The 21,056-nt window shown below is 36.3% G+C and overlaps 1 protein-coding gene and 1 pseudogene across 1 annotated transcript in view; both read left to right on the top strand.

Annotated features, from left to right (window-relative positions):
• Positions 1–21,056, top strand: part of DACH2 (dachshund family transcription factor 2) — a 644,364-nt gene that overhangs the window by 323,844 nt on the left and 299,464 nt on the right. The gene's annotated exons all lie outside the window — the stretch shown is intronic.
• On the top strand, positions 17,380–19,919 carry LOC113609047 (ubiquitin carboxyl-terminal hydrolase 10-like; annotated as a pseudogene).

The raw sequence follows: 21,056 nt of genomic DNA on the forward strand, positions 1-21,056 counted from the left end.
CAGTACAGCAGGGCAGGTCCTGGCACCCACTGATGGATTTCCCAGTCACTGAATCTCTCTGCGACCTCCTGGGATAGCATGGGCAAGTCCTGGGGACTGCTAGTGGAATTCCTAATGGTCAAAGCTGTCTGTACCCTTCTGGGTCACCGGAGGCAGGTCCTGGGGCCCACTGGATGATTATCTATTTAACTATAGCAGTTTGTACATGTCAATCCCAAACTTCCAGTCTATCCCTCCCCCCCACCCTTCCCCCTGATCCCCCACCCTTCCCTCCAGTAACCATAAGTTTATTCTCTAAGTCTGTGAGTCTGTTTCTGTTTTGTAAATAAGTTCATTTGTATCATTTTTTTCTAGATTCTGCATATAAACGATATCATATGATATTTGTCTTTCTCTTTCTGACTTACTTAGTATGATAATCCCCAGGTCCATCCATGTTGCTGCAAATGGCATTATTTCATTCTTTCGAATGGCTGAGTAATATTCCATTGTATATATGTACCGCATCTTCTTTATCCATTCATCTGTTAATGGACATTTAGATAGCTTTCATGTATTGACTATTGTAAACAGTGCTGCAATGAACATTGGGGAGCATGTGCATGTATCTTTTCAAGTTAGTGTTTCCATTTTCTTTGGATAAACCACCCAAGAGTTGAATTGCTGAATCATGTGGTAGTTCTATTTTTGGCTTTTTGAGCAACCTCCATAACGTTTTTCACAGTGGCTGCACCAATTTACATTCCCACTAACAGCATTCTAGAGCGCTCTATTCTCCACATCCTCTCCAACACTTGTTATTTGTGGTCTTTTTCATAATAACCATTCTGACAGGTGTGAGATGATATCTCATTGTGGTTTAGATTTGCATTTCTCTGATGATTAGTAATGTTGAGCATCTTTTAATGTACCTGTTGACCATCTATATTCTCTGGAAAAATATGTATTCAGGCCTTCTGGCCATTTATTAGTTGGATTGTTTGGTTTTTTGATATTGAGTTGCATGAGATGTTTATTTATTTTGGAAATAAACCCATTATCAGTCATGTCATTTGCAAATATTTTTTCCCATTCATAGTTTGGCTTTTTGTTTTGTCAGTGGTTTCCTGTGCTATGGAAAAAGCTTTTAAATTTAACTAGGTCCCATTTATTTAGTTTTTCTTTTCTTTCCTTTGCCTTGGGAGACAGGTCCAAAAAAATTATTGGTATGATTTATGTCAAAGAGTGTTCTGCCTATGTTTTCTTCTAGGAACTTTATGGTTTCCAGTCTTACATTTAGGTCTGTAACCCATCTTGAGGGTTTTTTTTTTTTTGTGCATGGTGTAAGAAAATGTTCCAATTTCATTCTTTTAAATATAGCTGTCTAGTTTCCCCAGCACCACTTGTTGAAGAGACTGTCTTTCCACATTGTATATTCTTACCTCCTTTGTTATCGACTAATTGACCATAAGTGCATGGGTTTATTTTTGGCTCTTTATTTTGTTCCATTGATCTATATGTCTGCTTTTGTGCCAGTACCATGCTGTTTTGATAATTGTAGCTTTGTAATATAGTCTGAATTCAGGGAGAATGATACCCCTAGTTCTGTTCTTCTTTCTCAAGATTCCTTTTGCTATTTGGTGTCTTTTTTTTCACACAAATTTTAGAATTATTATTTCTGGTTCTGTGATAAATGCCATTGGTATTTTGATAGGGATTGTACTGAATCTGTAGATTGCCTTTGGTAGTATGGTCATTTTAACAATATTAATTCTTCCAATCCATGAACACTGTGTATCTTTCCATCTGTTTGTGTCATTTTTAATTTTGTTCATTTGTGTCTTATAGTTTTCTCATGTCAGGTTTTGCACATCTTCAGTTTGATTTATTCCTAGATATTTTATTCTTTTTGATGCAATTATAAATGGGATCATTTTCATAATTTCTCTTTCTCATAGTTCATTGTTAGTGTATAGAAATGCAACAAATTTCTGTATATTAATTTTTTATCTTACAACTTTATTGAATTCATTGATGATCTCTAATAGTATTTTGGTGGTGCCTTTTGGATTTTCTATGTATTATATCATGTCATCTGCAAATAATGATGATTTTACTTCTTCCTTTCCAATTTGGATTCCTTTTATTTATTTTTCTTGTTTGATTGTTAAGGCTTCCAATACTATGTTGAATAAAAGTTGCGAGAGTGGACATCCTTGTCTTGTTCCTGATCTTGGAGGAAATGCTTTCAGCTTCTCATTGTTAAGATGATGTTTCCTGTGAGCTTATCATATATGGCCTTTATTATGACAAAGTATGTTGTTTCTATACCTACATTTTTATTATAAATGAATATTGAATTTTGTCAGAAGCTTTTTCTGCATCTTTTGATGTGACCATATCATTTTTATCCTTCCTTTTGTTAATGTAGTGTATCACATTGATTGATTTGTGGATATTGAACCATTCTTGCATTCCTCCAATAAATCCCACTTGTTCATGTTGTATAATCCTTTTCGTGTATTGTTGAATTTGATTTGCTAATATTTTTTGTGGAATTTTGCATCTATATTTGTCAGTGATATTGGCCTGTAATTTTCTCCTTTTGTGATAAGTTTGGTTTTGGTATCAGGATGTTTCTGGCCCTGTAGAATGAGTTTGGAAACATTCTTTCCTTTGCAACTTTTTGGAATAGTTTGAGAAGGATAGATGTTAACTCTTCTCAAAGTGTTTGGCAGAATTCACCTGTGAGGCCATCTGGTCCTGGACATTTTTTCATGGAGAGATATTTTATTATTCAATTTCATTCCTGTTAATTGTTCTGTTCATGTCCTATATTTCTTCTTGGTTCAGTGTTGGGAGATTGTACATTTCTAGGAATTTGTCCATATCTTCTAGGTTGTCCATTTTATTGGTATATAGTTGTTTATAGTAATCTCTTTTGATCCTTTGTATTTCTGTGGTGTTGGTTGTAACTTCATTTTCATTTCTGATTTTATTGATTTGAGCTCTCTTTTTTCTTAATGAGTCTGGCTAAAGGTTTATCAGTTCTGTTCATCTTTTCAAATAACCAACTCTTAGTTCCATTAATCTATTCTGGGTTTTTTTTTTTTTGGTGTCTATTTCATTTATTTCTGCTCTGGTCTTTATGATTTCTTTCTTTCTACAAACTTTAGGCTTTGTTTTTTCTTCATTTTCTAGTCATTTAGGTGTAAAGTTAGGTTGTTTGGGTCTTTTCTTCTTTCTTGAGAAGGCCTGTATCATTATACACTTCCCTCTTAAAACTGCTTTTGCTGCATCTCACAGATTTTGGATTGTTGTGTTTTCATTTTCTTTTGTCACCTGGTCCAGGTGGTGCTGGGGCTACTGCCAGCTTACTGGTAGGCATAACTTGGCCTGGGGTCACTGGCTTCAGGGCACTGGGGGTCCTGAAGCTGGTGTTTGCTCATTGGTGGTTGGGGCTGAATTCCATGGGTCACTGGCTGAGGGGCCCAACGTGTCCCAGAGCTGGTGCTTGACTGCTGATTGTCAGGAATGAGGTCAGGGTGGGGGTTCCATGGCTGGTGCCTGTCTGCTGGTGGGTGTGCTGGGTCCTGCCAGGGCATGCTGTATGGCTGTGGTGTTCCTGGGGCTGGTGTCTGTCCATGGGCGGGTTTTCATTGGCTTATTTTTTATTTCAGCAGAAAAGCACTTAGTTTACAACCATTAATTATGATGTTAACTGTAGAATTTTTGTGATGTTCTATATCAAGTTGAGGAAGTTCCCATCTATTTCTACCTTATTGAGAGTTTCTATCAAGAATATGTGTTAGGGCTTCCCTGGTGGCACAGTGGTTGAGAGTCCACCTGCCAATGCAGGGGACACGGGTTCGTGCCCCGGTCCGGGAAGATCCCACATGCCGCAGAGCAGCTAGGTCCGTGAGCCATGGCCACTGAGCCTGCGCGTCTGGAGACTGTGCTCCACAATGGGAGAGGCCACGACAGTGAAAGGCCTGCGTACCACAAAAAAAAAAAGAATATGCGTTAGATTTTGTCAAATGCTTTTTCTGAATATATTTATATAATCACATGACTTTTCTACTTTATCCTCTTGATGTGACAGATTACATTCACCAATTCTCATATGCTGAGGCAAACTTGCATACCTGCAAGAAATCTCATTTGATCATGGTGTATAACTTTTTATAAATTGTTGGACTCAATTTACTAATATTTTGTTAAGGACATTTGTGTCTAAGTTTATGAGAGATATTCATCTGTAGTTTTTGTTTCTTTTAATAAAAGAAAATATTTGGTATCAGTGTAATGCTGGCCTCAAAGAATGAGTTAGTAAGTATTCCCTCTGCATCTATTTTCTGTAAGATATTGTAAAGAATTGGTGTAATTTCTTCTTTAAATGTTTGGTTTTATTCACTAGTGTAACAATTGGGCCTTGTGCTTTCTGATTTTGAAGTTTATTAAGTATTGATTAAAATTTTTAAAAAGATATTGGCCTATTATCTATCTATTTGTTTATTGAAGTATAGTTGATGTACAAAATTATGTTAGGTTCAGGTGTAAAACATAATGTTTTGACATTTAACTACGTTACAAAATGATGACCATGATAAGTCGAGTAACCATACAAAATTATTCCAGTATTACTGACTATATTCCTTATGTTGTATATAACATCCCTGTGACTTATTTTATAACTCCAGTATGTACCTCTTAATCGCCTTCCCCTATTTCATCCAACCCTCCACTTCCCTCCCCTCTGGCAACCACCAGTCTGTTTTCTGTATTTATGAGTCTGTTCCGTTTTGTTATATTTGTTCATTTGTTTTGTGTTTTTTAGATTCCACATATGAGTGAAATACAGATTTTGTCTTTTTCTTTCTGACTTATTTCACTTAGCATAATACCCACTAGATCCACCTGTGTTGTCACTAATAGCAAGATTTCATTCCATTTTATGGCTGAGTAATATTCCATTGAGTAATATACTATATCTTCTTTATCCATTAATCTATTGATTATGTTGCTAATCATAGGTTACCTTCCATATCTAGGCTTAGGTTGCTTCCATATCTTGGCTCTTGTAAATAATGCTGCAATTAACATAATGGTACATGTATTTTTTCAAATAAGTGTTTCTGTTTTCTTTGGGTAAATACCCAGAAGTGGTATTGCTGCCTTGTAGGAAGACCTATTTTTAATTTTTTGAAGAATGTCCATACTGTTTTCCATAGTGGCTGCATGAATTTACATTCCCACTGATGGTTCACGAAGGTTCCCTTTTCTATACATCCTTGCCAACTTATTATTTGTTGTATTTTTGACAATAGCTATTCTGACAGGTGTGAAGTGATAGCTCATGGTTTTGATTTGTGTTTCTTTAATGATTAGTGATGTTGAGCATCTTTTCATGTGTCTGTTGGCCATTTGTATGTCTTCTTCAGAGAAATGTCTATTTGGGTCCTTTGCCCATTTTAAAATCCTGTTTTTTAATGTTTTTATTTTTGATATTTAGTTGTGTGTTTTCTATTTATTTTTGTTATTAACCCCATATCAAATATATCATTGGCAAATAGCTTCTCCCATTCAGTAGATTGCCTTTTCATTTAGTTGATGGTTATCTTTGCTGTGGAAAACCTTTTAAGCTTGATGTAGTCCCATTTGTTTATTTTCACTTTTTTTGCTTTCAGTAATTTGTGTCTTTCTAGGAAGTTTTCCATTTCACTTATGTTATCAAATTTGCAAACATAGTAATTTTCAATATTTCTTTATTAGTTTTTAATGTTTATAGGATCAGTAATAATAGCCCCTCTTTCATTTATGATATTAGTAATTTAATTATCTCATTTTTTTCTTAGTTAGGCAGGTTAGAAGTTTCATAAATTTAATAGACCTTTTCCAATAATCGGGTTTTGGTTTCATTGATTTTCTGTTTTCAATTTCACTGATTTTTGCTGTAATTTTATTATTACTTTTATTCTGCTTTCTTTGGATTTAATTTGATTTTCCTTTTTTTAGTTTCCTAAGATGAAAGCTTGAATAATTCATTTTATGTCTTTCTCTTTTGTAATTACTAATACAATTTCATAGATTTCCCTCTAAGTCCTGCAGTCATCACACTTCACAGATTTTGATAAATTGTATTTTCATTTTCATTCAGTTCAAAATACTTTAAATTTATCTTGAAATTCTTTTTGATCCACGTGTTATGTAAAAGTATGCTATTTAATGTCTATATGCAGCTACTTTCCAAGTATCTTTCTATTATAATTTCTAGTGTATTTTCATTGGGATCTGAGAGCATACTTTGTATGATTTTTAGTCCTTTAAATTTGTAACAGCATGTTTTATGGACCAGAATGTGGTCAGTCTTGGAGAATGTTCAAAGTAATTTGAGAAGAATGTGTATTCTTCTGTTGTTGAATGAAGAATTTGTAAATGTAAACTAGATCTAGTTGATTGATGGTGCTATTCAGTTCAACTCTGTCCTTACTGATTTTCTGCCTGCTGGATCTGTCAATTACTGATAGATGGGTGTTGAAATCTCCAACTATAAGAGTGGATTAGTTTTTTTCTACTTGAAGTTCTATTAGCTTTTGTGTCATGTATGTTGATGCTTTGTTTTTAGGCACATTCACCTTAAGAATTAAGACTTTCATGGAGAATTGACCCCTTTATCATCATGCAGTGCCTTCTTTATTCCTAAGAATTTTCCTTGCTCTGAAGTCTGTTTTGTCTGAAATTAAGAAAACTTTGGCTTTCTTTTGATTGGTATTAGCGTGATATGTCTTTTTCCATCCCTTTATATTAAAGCTATATGTGTCTTTAAATTTAAAGTTGGTTTCTTATGAATAACATATAATTAGGTGTTTTTAATACACTCTGATAGTCTCTGCCTTTTAATTGGTATATTTAGACCATTGACATTTAAAGTGATTATTGATATAGTGGGATTAATACCTATTGTATTTGTAGCTTTTTTCTTTTTTTGTAGCTTTTTTCTATTCACTGTCCTTGTTTTTTGTGTCTGCTTTTGATTCCTACTCTTTTTCTGCCTCTGATTTTAACTGAGCATTGTACATGAATCCATTTTATCTTCTCTTTTAGCATTCCAATTATATTCTTATTTTGCTATTTTTTGTGGTTGCCCTAGAGTTTGCAATATACATTTATGACTAATCCAAGTCCATTCTCAAATAATACTACATCCAAAATTTTACAGTTAGTGCAATTACCTTATAACAGAATATTCCCAATTCCTCTCTTCTCTCCCTTACAATATTGCCATCATTCATTTTTGCCTATCCATATGTTATAAGTTGCCAAGTGCATCATTGGTATTACTATTTTGAACATACTGCTAACTGCTAAATCAATTAAAAATGAAGAAAATAAAAGATTTCATTTTACCTTCATTTATTCCTTGTCTAATGCTCTTCCTTTCTTTATATAGTTCCAGATTTTAGATATATACCATTCTCCTTCTTTCTGAAGAACTTCTTTTAACATTTTCTGCATGGCTAGTCTACTAGTAAAAAATCCTCTCAATTTTTGTTTGTCTAACAAATCTTTATTTCTCCTCTACTTTTGAAGGATAATGCCATGGAGTAAAGAATTATTGGTTGGTGTTTTTCTTTTCTTTCAACACTTTAAAAATTACACTTCACTGTCTTCTTGCTTGCTGGTTTTTGGAGAAAAAGCCTATATAACTCTTGTCCTTGCTCCTCTATAAGTATGGCTTTATCCACCTACTTCTTTAATTTATGATTTTCTATTTGTTTTTGATTTTCTCTAGTTTGAATAAGATATGCCTAGTTATAGTTATACATACAGTTGACCCTTGAACAGCATGGGGGTTATGGGTATGACTCCCCACACATAGTTGAAAATATGGATAAAACTTTATAGTCAGCTTTCTGTATCCCTGTTTCTGCATCAATGGATTCAACCAACAACAGATCATGTAGTACTGCAGTATTTATTGAAAAAAGTCCACATATAAGTGTACCTGTGCAGTTCAAACCCATGTTCTTCAAAGGTCAACTCTGTGTGTGTGTGTGTATACACACACACACACACACACACACACACACACACACACACATATATATATATATATATATATATAGTGCTTCTTGTTTTCTGAGCTCCCTGGATCTATAATTTGGTGTCTACAATAATAATTTCATTATTACTTTAAATATGTCTTCTCTCTCTGTCTTTCTTTCTTCTCTTTCTGATATTTCCATGAAACATATGTTACAACACTTGTAGTTTTCCCACAGTTCTTTGATATTTTGTTCCATCTTCTTCATTCTTTTTTCTCTTTGATTTTAAGTTTTCAAAGTCCATATTGACCTTTCTTCATGTTCACTTATTCTTTCTTGTTTGTTTCCAGTCTATAGATGATCATATCAAAGGCATACATCATTTTGTTACAGTTTTTAAAAACTTTCTAGCATTTCATTTTGCATGTTTCTTGAGTTCCCATCTCTTTGCCAACATCAGTTCACCTTTTGTTGCATGTTGTCTACTTTGTCTATTAGTATCCTTAGCATATGAATCATGGTTATTTTTAATTCTCAGTCTGATAATTGTTAAATCTCTGCCATATCTGAGTCTGGTTCTGATGTTTGCTCTGTCTGTTTAAACTGTTTTTTGTTTGTTTGTTTTTGGTTTTGTTTTGTCTTTTATTGTGCTTGTGATTTTATTTTTTTCTTGTATTACGCAGGCCTCTCACTGCTGTGGCCTCTCCCATTGCAGAGCACAGGCTCCGGACATGCAGGCTCAGCAGCTATGGCTCACGGGCCCAGCCGCTCCACATCATGTGGGATCCTCCCATACCGGGGCATGAACCCATGTCCCCTGCATCAGCAGGCAGACTCTCAACCACTGCACCACCAGGGAAGCCCTCTTGTGATGTTTTGTTGCAAGCTGGACAAGATGTACTGGATAAAGGAATTTAGATAAATAGGCCTTTTAGTGTGAGGTTTTATTTTTATCTGGGTGGTTGCTAGCCTGTGTTTAATGTTTGCTATCTCTGTAGGTGTAAGAAGCTAAAATTGTCTCTATTTTCCTTGTTTTTGTCTCCTGTGGACCATGGGTTTCCCTAGAGCCTACTTCTTAAATATTGTCTAGACATGGAGATCTGTCAGAGGTATCTAGAGTTAGATTTTTCCCTTCTCCAGGTCAGTTAGTTTCCAGTAAAACTCCAGTCAGTTGGGCTCTGGTAATATAGTCTCCCTGAGGTCATTTTTCATTAGAAGAACAGAATGCTCTGGGTGTATTTAAAAATGGCTACATTCCCCCTCTTCTAGCCAAAAGTACTAGGGGATTTTTCTCTGATCTTCACTATGAGGACCTGGTAGATCTCCTGGAGGTAAAACACCTAAAATTATGGGGGACCCTCTAAGACTGGCCCTCCCTGGCATTTTTAACTCTCAAGCTTGTCTACTTTGAGCCTTTGGCAATTACAGTTTAAGTTTTCTGCCTTGGTATTGGCTCTAATAGTAAAATTCTTTTTCTAGGCCTCTGTTCTAGTAAGCTGTAAGTCTGTATATTTAACATCTTTCATTATGGTTTTAACTTACATTCCCCTGATGGATACTGATACTAAACATATTTTCATGTGTTTATTGGCTATTTGTATATAATTCATTAGAGAAGGGTTGATTCAGATCCTTTTGCCTATTTTTTATTGGGCTATTTGCCTTTTAATTAATGAGTTGTGTTTTAATTTTCAGAGTATTCATTTTTCACTTCTTTTGTTAAATTTATTCCTAAATATTGTATTTCTTTTGATATTATTGTAAATTAATAGTCATTTCAATTTCATTGTGTTATTTTTAGGTGTTTATAGAAATACAATTATTTTATATAATGATTTTGTATTCTACAACCTTGTTGATCTACTTTATTAATTCAATAGCTTTTAAAATTGAATTCCTTAAGATTTTCTATATACAATATCATGTGATACATGAGTAGAGATAGTTTTATGTCTTCCTTTCCAATCTCATAGCTTTTTATTTTATTTACTTCACTAATTCCTATAACTTGAACCTCCAGTACACTTTTCAACAGAGGTGGCAATAGCAGGCATCCTTTTCTTTTTCATGATCTTAGGGGCAAAGCATTAATTATGATGTTCTGTGAGATTTTGTATATGCCCTTTATCAGGTGAAGTTCCCTTTATTCCCAGTTGTGGAGTAGTTTTTTACTAAGAAAGAGTGTTGTATTTTGTCAAATTTTTTTGCTTCTATTGATATGAAAATATGGTTTGGACCCTTTATTCTATTAATATGGTATATTACATTAATTGATTTTCTATGTTAAGCCATTCTTGAATTATTCAGATAAATCTCAATTGGCCATGGTGTATATTGCTTTTTATATGTAGCTGAATTTTGTTTGCTAGTATTTCATTGAGGATTTTTGCATGTAGATTCATAGGATAAATTGTTTTATAGTTTTCTTGTGATATCTTTGATTTTGGCATTCAATTTACTCACATTTTCTATTTCTTCTTGAGTCAATTTTGATAGTTTGTTTCTGTTTCTAGGATTTTGTCCATTGTACCTAGGCTTATAATCTTTTTTATTTCTGTAAGGTCTTTAGTAATGTCTTCTTTTTTATTTCTGATTTAAGTCAATTGAATCTTCTCTCTCTTTTTGTCTGTCTATCTAACAGTTTGTCAACTTTGTTGATCTTTCAAAGAAACAACTTCTGGTTTCCTTGAGTTTATTTATTGATTTCTATTCTCTATTTCACTTATTTCCGCTATAAACTTTACCATTTTCTTTCTTTTACTTGCTTTGGGTTGAGTGTTCTCTCCTTTTATTTCTGGTTTCATAAGGTAGAAGGTTGTTGTTTTGAGACTTTTTGTGTGGAAAAATACACATAACATAAAGTTTAGAAGGAGGAACTGTCCATGTTCCCTTTTATTCTCTGCCTCAAAGATTCAACTTTTCTATTTTTATTTGAATTTATAATTTATATATATCTACTGCTAAGTACAAGTTAAGATTATAAAAACCAGCACACTTATCATAATACCATAAACCCAGAAGTAGAAAATTAGTGTATGAAGGCGAGAAAAAGCCTACTAAAAACTTGGGTTAATACCATTGCAGTGTTTATGCTCAATCATGGGACCTAGCCATTCTTTTCTAATTTGGTGAATTTGTGGATGTAGGGATGGGTCTACATTGGGTTAACAAAATTAATATTTTAGTTAAAGCTTTTGAGGGATCCAAGTAAATGAAAATAATTTTTTAAAGGCAAAAAAATTTTACCATTTTAACCATTATAAAGTGTACAATTCAGGAACATTATGTACAGCCACAGCATTGTACAAACACTATGTTGCTCCAGAATTTTTTCATCATCCCAAAGTGATACCTTACTCATTAAGCAGTCACTTTTCATACTCCCTCTCCCAGCCCCTGGCAGCCACTATTCTGCTTTCTTTCTCTGTGGATTTGCCTGTACTGGATATCTTATGTGAAAAGAATCATACAATATGTGGCCGTTTGTATCTGGCTTCTTTCACTAGCATAATGTTTTCAAGGTTCATCTATGGTGTAGCATGTATCAATATTTATTATTTTCTATGTCTATTATTTTCTATTTTTTATTATTTTTATAGATATACCACATTTTGTTTATCCATTTATCAGTTGATGGACATTTGGGTTATTTCCATCTTTTCACTACTGTGAATAGTGCTGTTCTGAACATTAGTGTACAGGTTTTTGCTTTAAGACCTGTTTTCAATTATGGTATAGACCTAGGAGTGGAATTCCTTGCTCAGATGGTAATTCTATGTTTAACTTTTCCAAGAACCACCAAACTTTTTTCCACAGTGATTGCACCATCTTACAATCCTACCAGCAATGTATATGTGTTCTAATTTCTCCACATCCTCCCCAATACTTACTTTTTTTTTTTCCATATGGTCATCCTCATGGGTGTGTAGTGGTACCTCTTTGTGGTTTTGAGTTGCATTTCACTAATGACTAATGACATTGAGTATCTTCATGTCCTATTTGGCTGTTAGTATATCTTTTTTGGAGAAATGTCTACTCAGCTCCTTTGCCCATTATTTGTTTGTCTGCTTTTTGGTTGTAAGAATATTTACATATTCTGGATACTAGAATCATATCAGATATATGATTTGTAAATATTTTCTCCTTTTCAGTGGGTTGTCTTTCCACTCTTTTGATAGTGTTTGATACACAAAAATGTTTAACTTAGTAAATTCCAATTTATGTAGATTTTCCTTTTGTTCCTTGTGCTTTCAGTGTCATATCTATGAAACTGTTGGCAAATCCAAGATCATCAAGGTTTACCTTTATAATTTCTTCTAAAAGTTTTAGAGTTAGCTCCTGTTGTACTAGCATCATTTGTTGAACATACTATTCTTTCCCCACTGAATGGTCTCTTCACCCTTGTGATCATAGATGTGGGGGTTATTTCTGGATTCTCAATTCTATTCCATTGATCTAGGTATTTATTCTTAAGGAAGTACCACACTGTCTTGATTACTACAATGTTGTAGTAAGTTTTGAAATTGGTAAGTTTGAGTTCTTCAACTTTGTTATTGTTTTCAAGATTGTTTTTTTTTTCTATTTGGAGCCCTTTGCAATTCCATATGAATTTTAGGATTGTATTTTCCATTTCTGCAGAAAAAAAAAAGAGCTGTTGTCATATTGATAGGGGTTGCATTGAATCTATAGATTGCTTTGGGGTGTATTGCCATCTTAACAATATTAAGTCTTCTAATCCATGAACATGGAGTGTATTTCCATCTTCATATTTAATATAGTCATTTACATCTACAAATTTCCCTTTAAGTACTTTTTTAGCTACATTCAATAAGTTTTAGTATGTTGTATCTTCATTTCACTCATCTCAAACGACTTTCTAATTTCCCTTGTGATCTTGTGTTTCAACCATTGGTAACTTAGGAACATGTTTTTTAGTTACCTCATATTTGTGAATTCCCCAAACATCTTCATTTTATTTATTTATTTAATTTATTTATTTAAAAATTTCCTTCTTTCTTCCTTCCTTCCTTCCTTCCTTCCTTCCTTCCTTCCTTCCTTCCTTCCTTCCTTCCTTTCTTTCTTTCTTTCTTTCTTTCTTTCTGGCTGTGTTGGGTTTTCGTTGCTGGGCACGGGCTTTCTCTAGCTGCAGCAAGTGGGGGCTACTCTACATTGCAGTGCAGGGGCTTCTTACTGTGGTGGCTTCTCTTGTTGTGGAGCATGGGCTCTAGGTGCGTGGGCTTCAGTAGTTGTAGCACACGGGCCCAGTAGTTGTGACACATGGGCTTTGTTGCTCCGTGGCATGTGGGATCTTCCCAGACCAGGGCTTGAACCCATGTCCCCTGCATTGGCAGGCAGGTTCTTAACCACTGCACCACCAGGGAAGTCCCCTTCATTTTATTTATTTCTAATTTAATTCTACTGTGTTCAGAAAATAAAACTTGCATGTTTTCAATTCTTTTAAATTTACTGATGTTTGTTTTACTGCCTAGCATATGGTCTATCCTGTAGAATGTTCTATGTACTTCAGGAGAATGTTTTCTGCTGGTTTTGGGTGTAGTATTCTATAGATGTCATTTAGGTCTACTTGCTTTGTAGTATTGTTCAAATCTTGTATTTCCTTGTTGACCTACAACCTAGTTGTTCTATCTGTTATTGTAAGTGGATTACTGAAGTCTCCAACTATGATCTGAATTATCTATTTTTACATTTATTATTTCAGGCTTTGCACTATGCATTTTGGAGCTCTGTTTGTAGGTGCACATATATCTATAATCATTACATCTTTGTGATTTATTGACCATTATTATTATAAAATGTCCCTCTCTATTACTAGTAACATTTTTAAAATGTCTATTTTATTCCTCCTCAGAGGGCACAGCCTTTAGCATAAATACAGTCACTATGGGATGACAAGGTTTTATCATGGTTCTCTTTGACTGTCACTTTCTCTGATATCTCTGTCAAGCTGTTTGCCTCTGTTGATATCTCATTCAGTCCTTAGCCCTGAGTCATAACCAGCTCATTTTTCTCTTATTTTTGACAACGCATTGGGGGTATAAATACTACATATAGTCTGACCCAATTATATTCTGGCTATTTTGCAGGGGTTGATTTTATAAGCTATTCTTTGAGGTTTGTTCTGACCCCAGGAGGGATCTTCTTACTTGTTTCTTTCCTTGGTTTTCTCTTGTCAGTTAGCTGGCCTGTGGTTTAACTGGTTGTTCTCATGGAGTTATTAGCCTCCTCTTTATTGCTTACATCTAAAATATCCATTATATTCAACAACACCATGAAGTTTGAACTTTCCAAAACTCTACCAAATAAAGTCAGTTCCCTTGGGAAGAGCTTCTTAGTTTTCTGTTATTATGGCCCACCTCTGTCTCTCCAGTTAACAATTGTGCACCATTTCTCTGGATTTGGGTACAGGGAGGAGCTTACTTCTCTCAGAATGACACCCCTGCTTCACATGGCAGTAACTTCTGCTCTTCTTCACTTGCCTTTCCCAAGATAGAACCTTCGTCCTTTGAATGAGCTAGGACAAAAGTGATCTGGGCTGCACTGTTTCTGTTCTGCTGCACCTTGTTAGAGCTTCTGCCTTGTAAATTGTGGCTAGGTGGAGGAAGAGAGACCTAGAACACTCAGAATGTAATAGAGCTTTTGTAACATGGAACTGAGGAGGTTGAAAAATGTCTTTCCATCCTCAGAGATATCATAGCCCTTAACTGGGATCTGGGGGAAGAGACGACCCTGGGTTTTTGGTCACACCTGCTCATAGTGCAGCTCCTGTCCTGCTGAACTGAAGCAGAGGGGAGGGAGAGAGGGTTTCCTGACTCAAGTGTCACTGACTTTTGCTGTTCTTATTGGGATTTTATATATTTTGGGGGGGATAAATGTTTCTCCTTTTGCTGTATTTACTTGGGGCTATTTCTAACAGACTTAAAATTTTTGGTTTCAAATAATTCTTATCAATTATGTTTTTCCCCTGGGAGCAGTTCTGCAGAGCTCCTAACATCACTGTTCTAGAATTCATCTCTTATTGATTATTTCTTCCATGCAAGCTCAGTCTTTCCTTGTTCTTGTGTATCTAATAACTTTAGAATTTATTCTATATATTTTGAATATTATGTTAGATTTTAGGACTTATTTAAAGCCTATGCAGAATGTTGCCTGTGCAGAATGTTGATATTTTGTTTTATCAAGGAAACGACCTTTTTATGTTCAGGCCACAACTTCTCATCCACACTGTGTGTGTTGTGCTTTCAATGTAATTGTTGTTAAAAGTCTGTGCAGTGATTTTCAAATCTATCATTTGTGTGCATTACCTAGGGCATTCTGGTGCTTGGCAGTAGTTTCATTTAGTTTATTTCTCAAAGTCTTTGGTATGCAGAATAAGATCAGATCCCCATGCACACACAGTTCAGACTTGATACCAGGATTTCATAAACTATTTTATAGGCTCAGTGTCTTGAGTACCTCCCTCTTCTTGACTTCTCCTGTGATTTCAAGTTCTTTGGGTCTCCTCTTTTCAGACCTTTGGACAGATATTTGAGACTTGGTTACTTCACCTTATTGGGCACTTCCATTCCTGTGCCTGTGTTCATTTTCTTGTGGTGGGGAGTCAGAAATAAAAAAAAATCAATGGGCTTGGTCCCAAGTTCTTGGTACCAGATCTCCTCTGATCAGAAGGGGAACTTCCTGTACTCTTGGTTCCACACTACAGTATGAGAGCTAGGACATGAGGGATTGGAGAAAGGAAAACAAAGAAACAAAAAACAAAAGAAAAAATCAAGGATTTCCAGTATCTCTGAATGGTAGGACTTCCCTTTCCTGCTCCTTAAGCCAGAGGCAGAGGGCTTCTCCTATTTCCCTCTCTGTCTGCACCAGTGCCCATTTATATGTTTCAGGCTATGTTGAGTTCAAGCTAGAAGATACTGGAGGGGAAATTGTGCAATCCTACTACCAGATCAGTAGTACTTTGAATTCTGATGTTCTTACTCTATCCTCCTGCTAATATACTATTCAGAATTCTCAAAAAGCTACATCATGCATTCTGTCTATGTATCACTGTGTTGTGTGAGAGAGAAAGGGTGGTATGTGTTTACCTGTTTTACCTAGAAGCACCACCAACTTTGTTACAGCATGTATTTTGACCTTTCCCTGTATGGTCAGGTACACAATTTCTGTACCACTAATCACACAGGTAAATTATGGTATATGATTTTAGTAGTCCTTGCTGTACATGTAACAAAGGCCCTGAGTTTTGATGAACTTTGATTTGGATTACCCATCAATTTACTGATTTCCCCTTACAGTCCTAAGGGAAAGAGGAAATTCATACTACTATGGAGTACAATTAAACTCACAGTCTTTCCTTCACAATTTAAGACCTTGAAATTTATTTCATTTGCTTCTAGTAATATTTGCAAACTCTTAAGTTTGTAACTCAAATGTTTATTTTAGTGAATATTTTTATTTAACTTGACACCATTATTACTGCATTAGAGTAAAGCAAAAATGTGTTATTACTGTATATCTTCTATTACAGGTCTTTAATGTAATAAAGATCTGTAATGTGACTTTAATATTGTTTCAATTTTAATGTCATAGAAAAATACTCTGAAGATGAAATAGTTCTTATTTACTTTTCACTGTAATGAATAGTATGTCAAGGGACAGCAGACATCTTTCCTTCTATTCATATAGAGGACAATATGTAGTCATCTGTGAATAGATACAGTTGGAAATTATGATTGAGGCCAATAGAAACCCAGGCATACAGACTTCCTTTCTCAATTAAAATAAAAATCCTGACTAAAAAAATTAAGAGCAGACAGTAAACTGTCCAGTTTCCGTGATTTCTGGTTGAAGATCTTCATTACAGGTTTGTTATTTTTACTGCAATATACAATGCAGATTCCTTTCATTATTGAGGATCATAATATTAAGTTCTTTCAAATGGAAAAGAGCTTATTTCCATGGGAGAGTGTGCTGCTGCTGCTGCTGTTGTTTTTGTTGTTGTTGTTTTTCAGTCTCAAGGACAGAATTATACTTTTGTCTTTTGAACAAGTATTTAATATAGAAGATGCATTGAAAAAAGGGAAATGTTAACATCTAGAGACTCGGTGCTTATTTCAAAATGAATGGGTGGAATAAAATGTACCTTAGTTCTTTTGTGTCTATAAAATTATAGAACTCTACTCCCTTGTGAACATCCTTGATTTCCACTTGTCTTCCTTTAATGATTTTCCATCCTCTTCCCCCTCTTTATTTATTCCATAAACACTTATTGCATGCAAATGTTTCTTTTGTTCTATAACAATTTAGTGAGAATATATACAAATAAAAATTTGATTTAGAAGGGAAGCAGCGTGAGGAGTCAGTCGAGCACCGAGGCTCATTGAAACAGGCCTCCATGGCCCTCCGCAACCCACAGTATATTTTTGGAGATTTTAGCTCTGATGAATTCCATTAGTTCTTTGTGACTCCTTGCTCTTCCGTTGAGCATCGTCTATGTAGTGGAGCAGTTCTGCCTGGTGCACAAGCTGCTGATGAACTACCTAATGGAGAAGACTATTAGAGAATTGAATTTGGTGTTAATGAAGTAACTGAACCCACTGACACTTTGCCAAGAACTCCCAACTACATACAGTATTTCAAGCACATTGAATCCTTAGGCCCCTGAATTTATCCTTATTTGCACAGCTTTCCAAAAGATCCCTGATGACATAGATACAGAAGTGAACTGTAGCTCCACCAACTACCAGTACCCAGGCTCTGCCCTTGCTCTGGATGGCAGCACTAACGTGGAGGTGGAAGTTTTAGAAAATGATGGCATCTTGGGTGGTCTTGGACAAAGGGAGCGTAAAAAGAAAACAAAAACAAAAAAAGTCCACCTGGGTAGAGTTACTTGAAAGATGGCAGCGAGTGTATATTTCCACAGAAGCCCTGGTCAATGGCCATGTCAATCCCAGAGTCCAGAACAGTGTAAGCGCAGAGGATGCAAAGTTGATGGGTGATGTGTCCCTGTCAGGGACACCCAGAACTTGTGGCAGCCCCCAGGATGCCACGGACTTCAGCAGTGATGCTGTGCCTAGTGGTTCTTTCCTAGAGCCTTCATCAGCAGGGCCAGGACTGCAGGGGCAGCATGAGGGCTGCCTGCCATGGGGCTGACATTGAATAATCTTGCTACCACACAGAGGCTGCCATGGACAACCTTTTGAGGACAGCTGTGGCTCAGCCTTAGGTTGGGACTGATACTACTGAGAACCTTGGAGGTGCCAATGCACAAATACTTGAATCCTTGGTTGAGGGCACAGCTGCCAACAGGGTGGAGTTGCACACTGTGCAAGCTCGGACATGGACCCTGAGAAAGCTAAGAGCACCTCCCCTCCTGCAGATGCCCGGGCCTCTGTGGTAGACCCTGCTCCCACCAGTAGGCCTGCAAAATCGTGGGCCAGTCTTTTTCAGGATTCTAAGCCCTCTTCCTCCTACCCCCTCCCCTCCCCTCTCCCTCCTTGTCTGTGGTTTCCATGGAAACTAAGTATTCCCCTCCCGCCACTTCTACCCTGGTCTCTGAAAAGCAGGCTGAAGTCAAGGAAGGGCTGGTTCCAGTTTCAGAGGATCCTGTAGCCATAAACATTGCAGAGTTACTGGAGAACGTAACCCTGATTCATAAACCAGTGTCATTGCAACCCCGCGGGCTGATCAATAAAGGAAACTGGGGCTACATTAATGCTACACTCCAGGCATTGGTTGCTTGCCTTCTGATGTATCACCTGATGAAGTTCATTCCTCTGCATTCAAAAGTGCAGAGGCCTTGTATATCCACACCCATGATAGATAGCTTTGTTCGGCTAATGAATAAGTTTACTAATATGCCAGTGCCTCCAAAACCCAGACAAGCTCTTGGGGATCATGAGGGATATCCGCCCTGGAGCTGCCTTTGAACCAACGTATACTTATAGACTCCTGACAGTTATCAAGTCGAGCCTTTCTGAAAAGGGTCACCAAAAAGATGCTGAGGAGTACTTAGGCTTCATTCTAAATGGATTTTATGAGGAAATGCTGAACCTAAAGAAACTTCTCTCAGCAAATAATGAAAAACTTACTATTTCCAATGGACCCAAAAGCCACTCAGTGAACAAAGACAAGCAGGAAGAACCAGGCAAATGAAATGAGGACTAATGGGAGCAAGTTGGCCCCTGAAATAAGACCTTGTTCATTCACCAGGCGGATTTTGTCCAGACCCCAATCACTGGCATTTTTGGTGAACACATCAGGTCTGTGGTTTACCAGCAGAGTTCAGAAGTGTCTGCCACCCTGCAGCCGTTCTTCATGTTGCAGCTGGATATCCAGTTGGACAAGATATGCACCATCCAGGATGCATTGGAAAGCTTGGTGACAAGAGAATCTGTCCAGGGTTATACCACCAAAAACAAACAAGAGGTTGAGATCAGTTGAAGAGTTACTCTGGAAAAACTCCCTCTTTTTCACGTGTTGTACCTGAAATGGTTTCTTTACGAGAAGACTGGTGGAAGTCAGAAGCTTATAAAAAATATTGGATATCCTGTAGACTTGGAAATTAATAAAGAACTGCTTTCTCCAGGGGTTAAAAAATAAGAATTTTAAATGTCACAGAGCCTATAGGCTATTTGCAGTGGTCTACCACCACAGCAGCAGCAACACTGGTGGCCACTACAACATGGATGTCTTCCAGATTGGTCTGAACGGCTGGCTGCACATCAACGACCAGATGGTCAAGGTGATTAACCAATACCAAGTGTTGAAGCCCACTACTGAGTGCACAGCCTACTTCTTGTATTACTGCCATGTGGACCTGCTGTAGCTGTCACTGTCTGTGCCCAACACTGCTTATTGAGCACCAAGTCTCACCGACTTCCCTCCTATCTTCAGTGACTCTTTAGAGAGAAACTTTCTCCCTGTTGCAAAAATGGGCTAGAATGAAAGGAGACACCTTGGAGATTGTGCACAACATAGTTTATGTTAACTTCTAATTTCCAAATCAAAATCATTTGATTGAAATAGATTGTCACTTGACTTAACAAAATACACGATCTGTATATCTTCTTTGGAGAAATGTCTATTTAGGTCTTCCACCCAGTTTTGGACTGGGTTGTTTTTTTAATATAGAGCTACATGAGCTGCTTGTATATATTGGAGATTAATCCTTTGTCAGTTGCTTCATTTGCAAATATTTTTTCCCATTCTGAGGGTTGTCTTTTCGTCTTGTTTATGCTTTCCTTTGCTGTGCAAAAGCTTTGAAGTTTCATTCGGTCTCATTTGTTTATTTTTGTTTTTATTTCCATTTCTCTAGGAGGTGGGTCCAAAAGGATCTTGCTGTGATTTATGTCATAGAGTGTTCTGCCTATGTTTTCCTCTAAGATTTTCACAGTGTCTGGCCTTACATTTAGGTCTTTAATCCATTTTGAGTTCACATATGAAAGGATGCTCAACATCACTAATCATTAGAGAAATGCAAATCAAAACCACAAAGAGGTATCAGCTCACAGTGGTCAAAATCACCATCATTAAACATCTACAAACAATAAATGCTGGAGAGGGTGTGGAGAAAAGGGAACCCTCTTGCACTGTTGGTGGGAATGTAAATTGATACAGCCGCTATGGAGAACAGTATGGAGGTTCCTTAAAAAACTAAAAATAGAACTACCATATGACCCAGCAATCCAACTACTGGGCATATACCCTGAGAAAACCATAATTCAAAAAGAGACATGTACCACAGTGTTCATTGCAGCACTATTTACAATAGCCAGAACATGAAAGCAATCTAAGTGTCCACTGACAGATGAGTGAATAAAGAAGATGTGGCACATATATACAATGGGATATTACTCAGCCATAAAAAGAAATGAAATTGAGTTATTTGTAATGAGGTGGATGGACCTAGCGTCTGTCATACAGAGAGAAGTAAGTCAGAAAGAGAAAGACAAATACCGTATGCTAACACATATATATGGAATCTAAGAAAAAAAAATGTCATGAAGAACCTAG

The sequence above is a fragment of the Aethalodelphis obliquidens genome, unplaced genomic scaffold (assembly GCF_003676395.1).
Source record: "Aethalodelphis obliquidens isolate GAN/ISIS:26980383/991018 unplaced genomic scaffold, ASM367639v1 scaffold54, whole genome shotgun sequence".
Classification (NCBI taxonomy): Eukaryota; Metazoa; Chordata; class Mammalia; order Artiodactyla; family Delphinidae; genus Aethalodelphis; species Aethalodelphis obliquidens.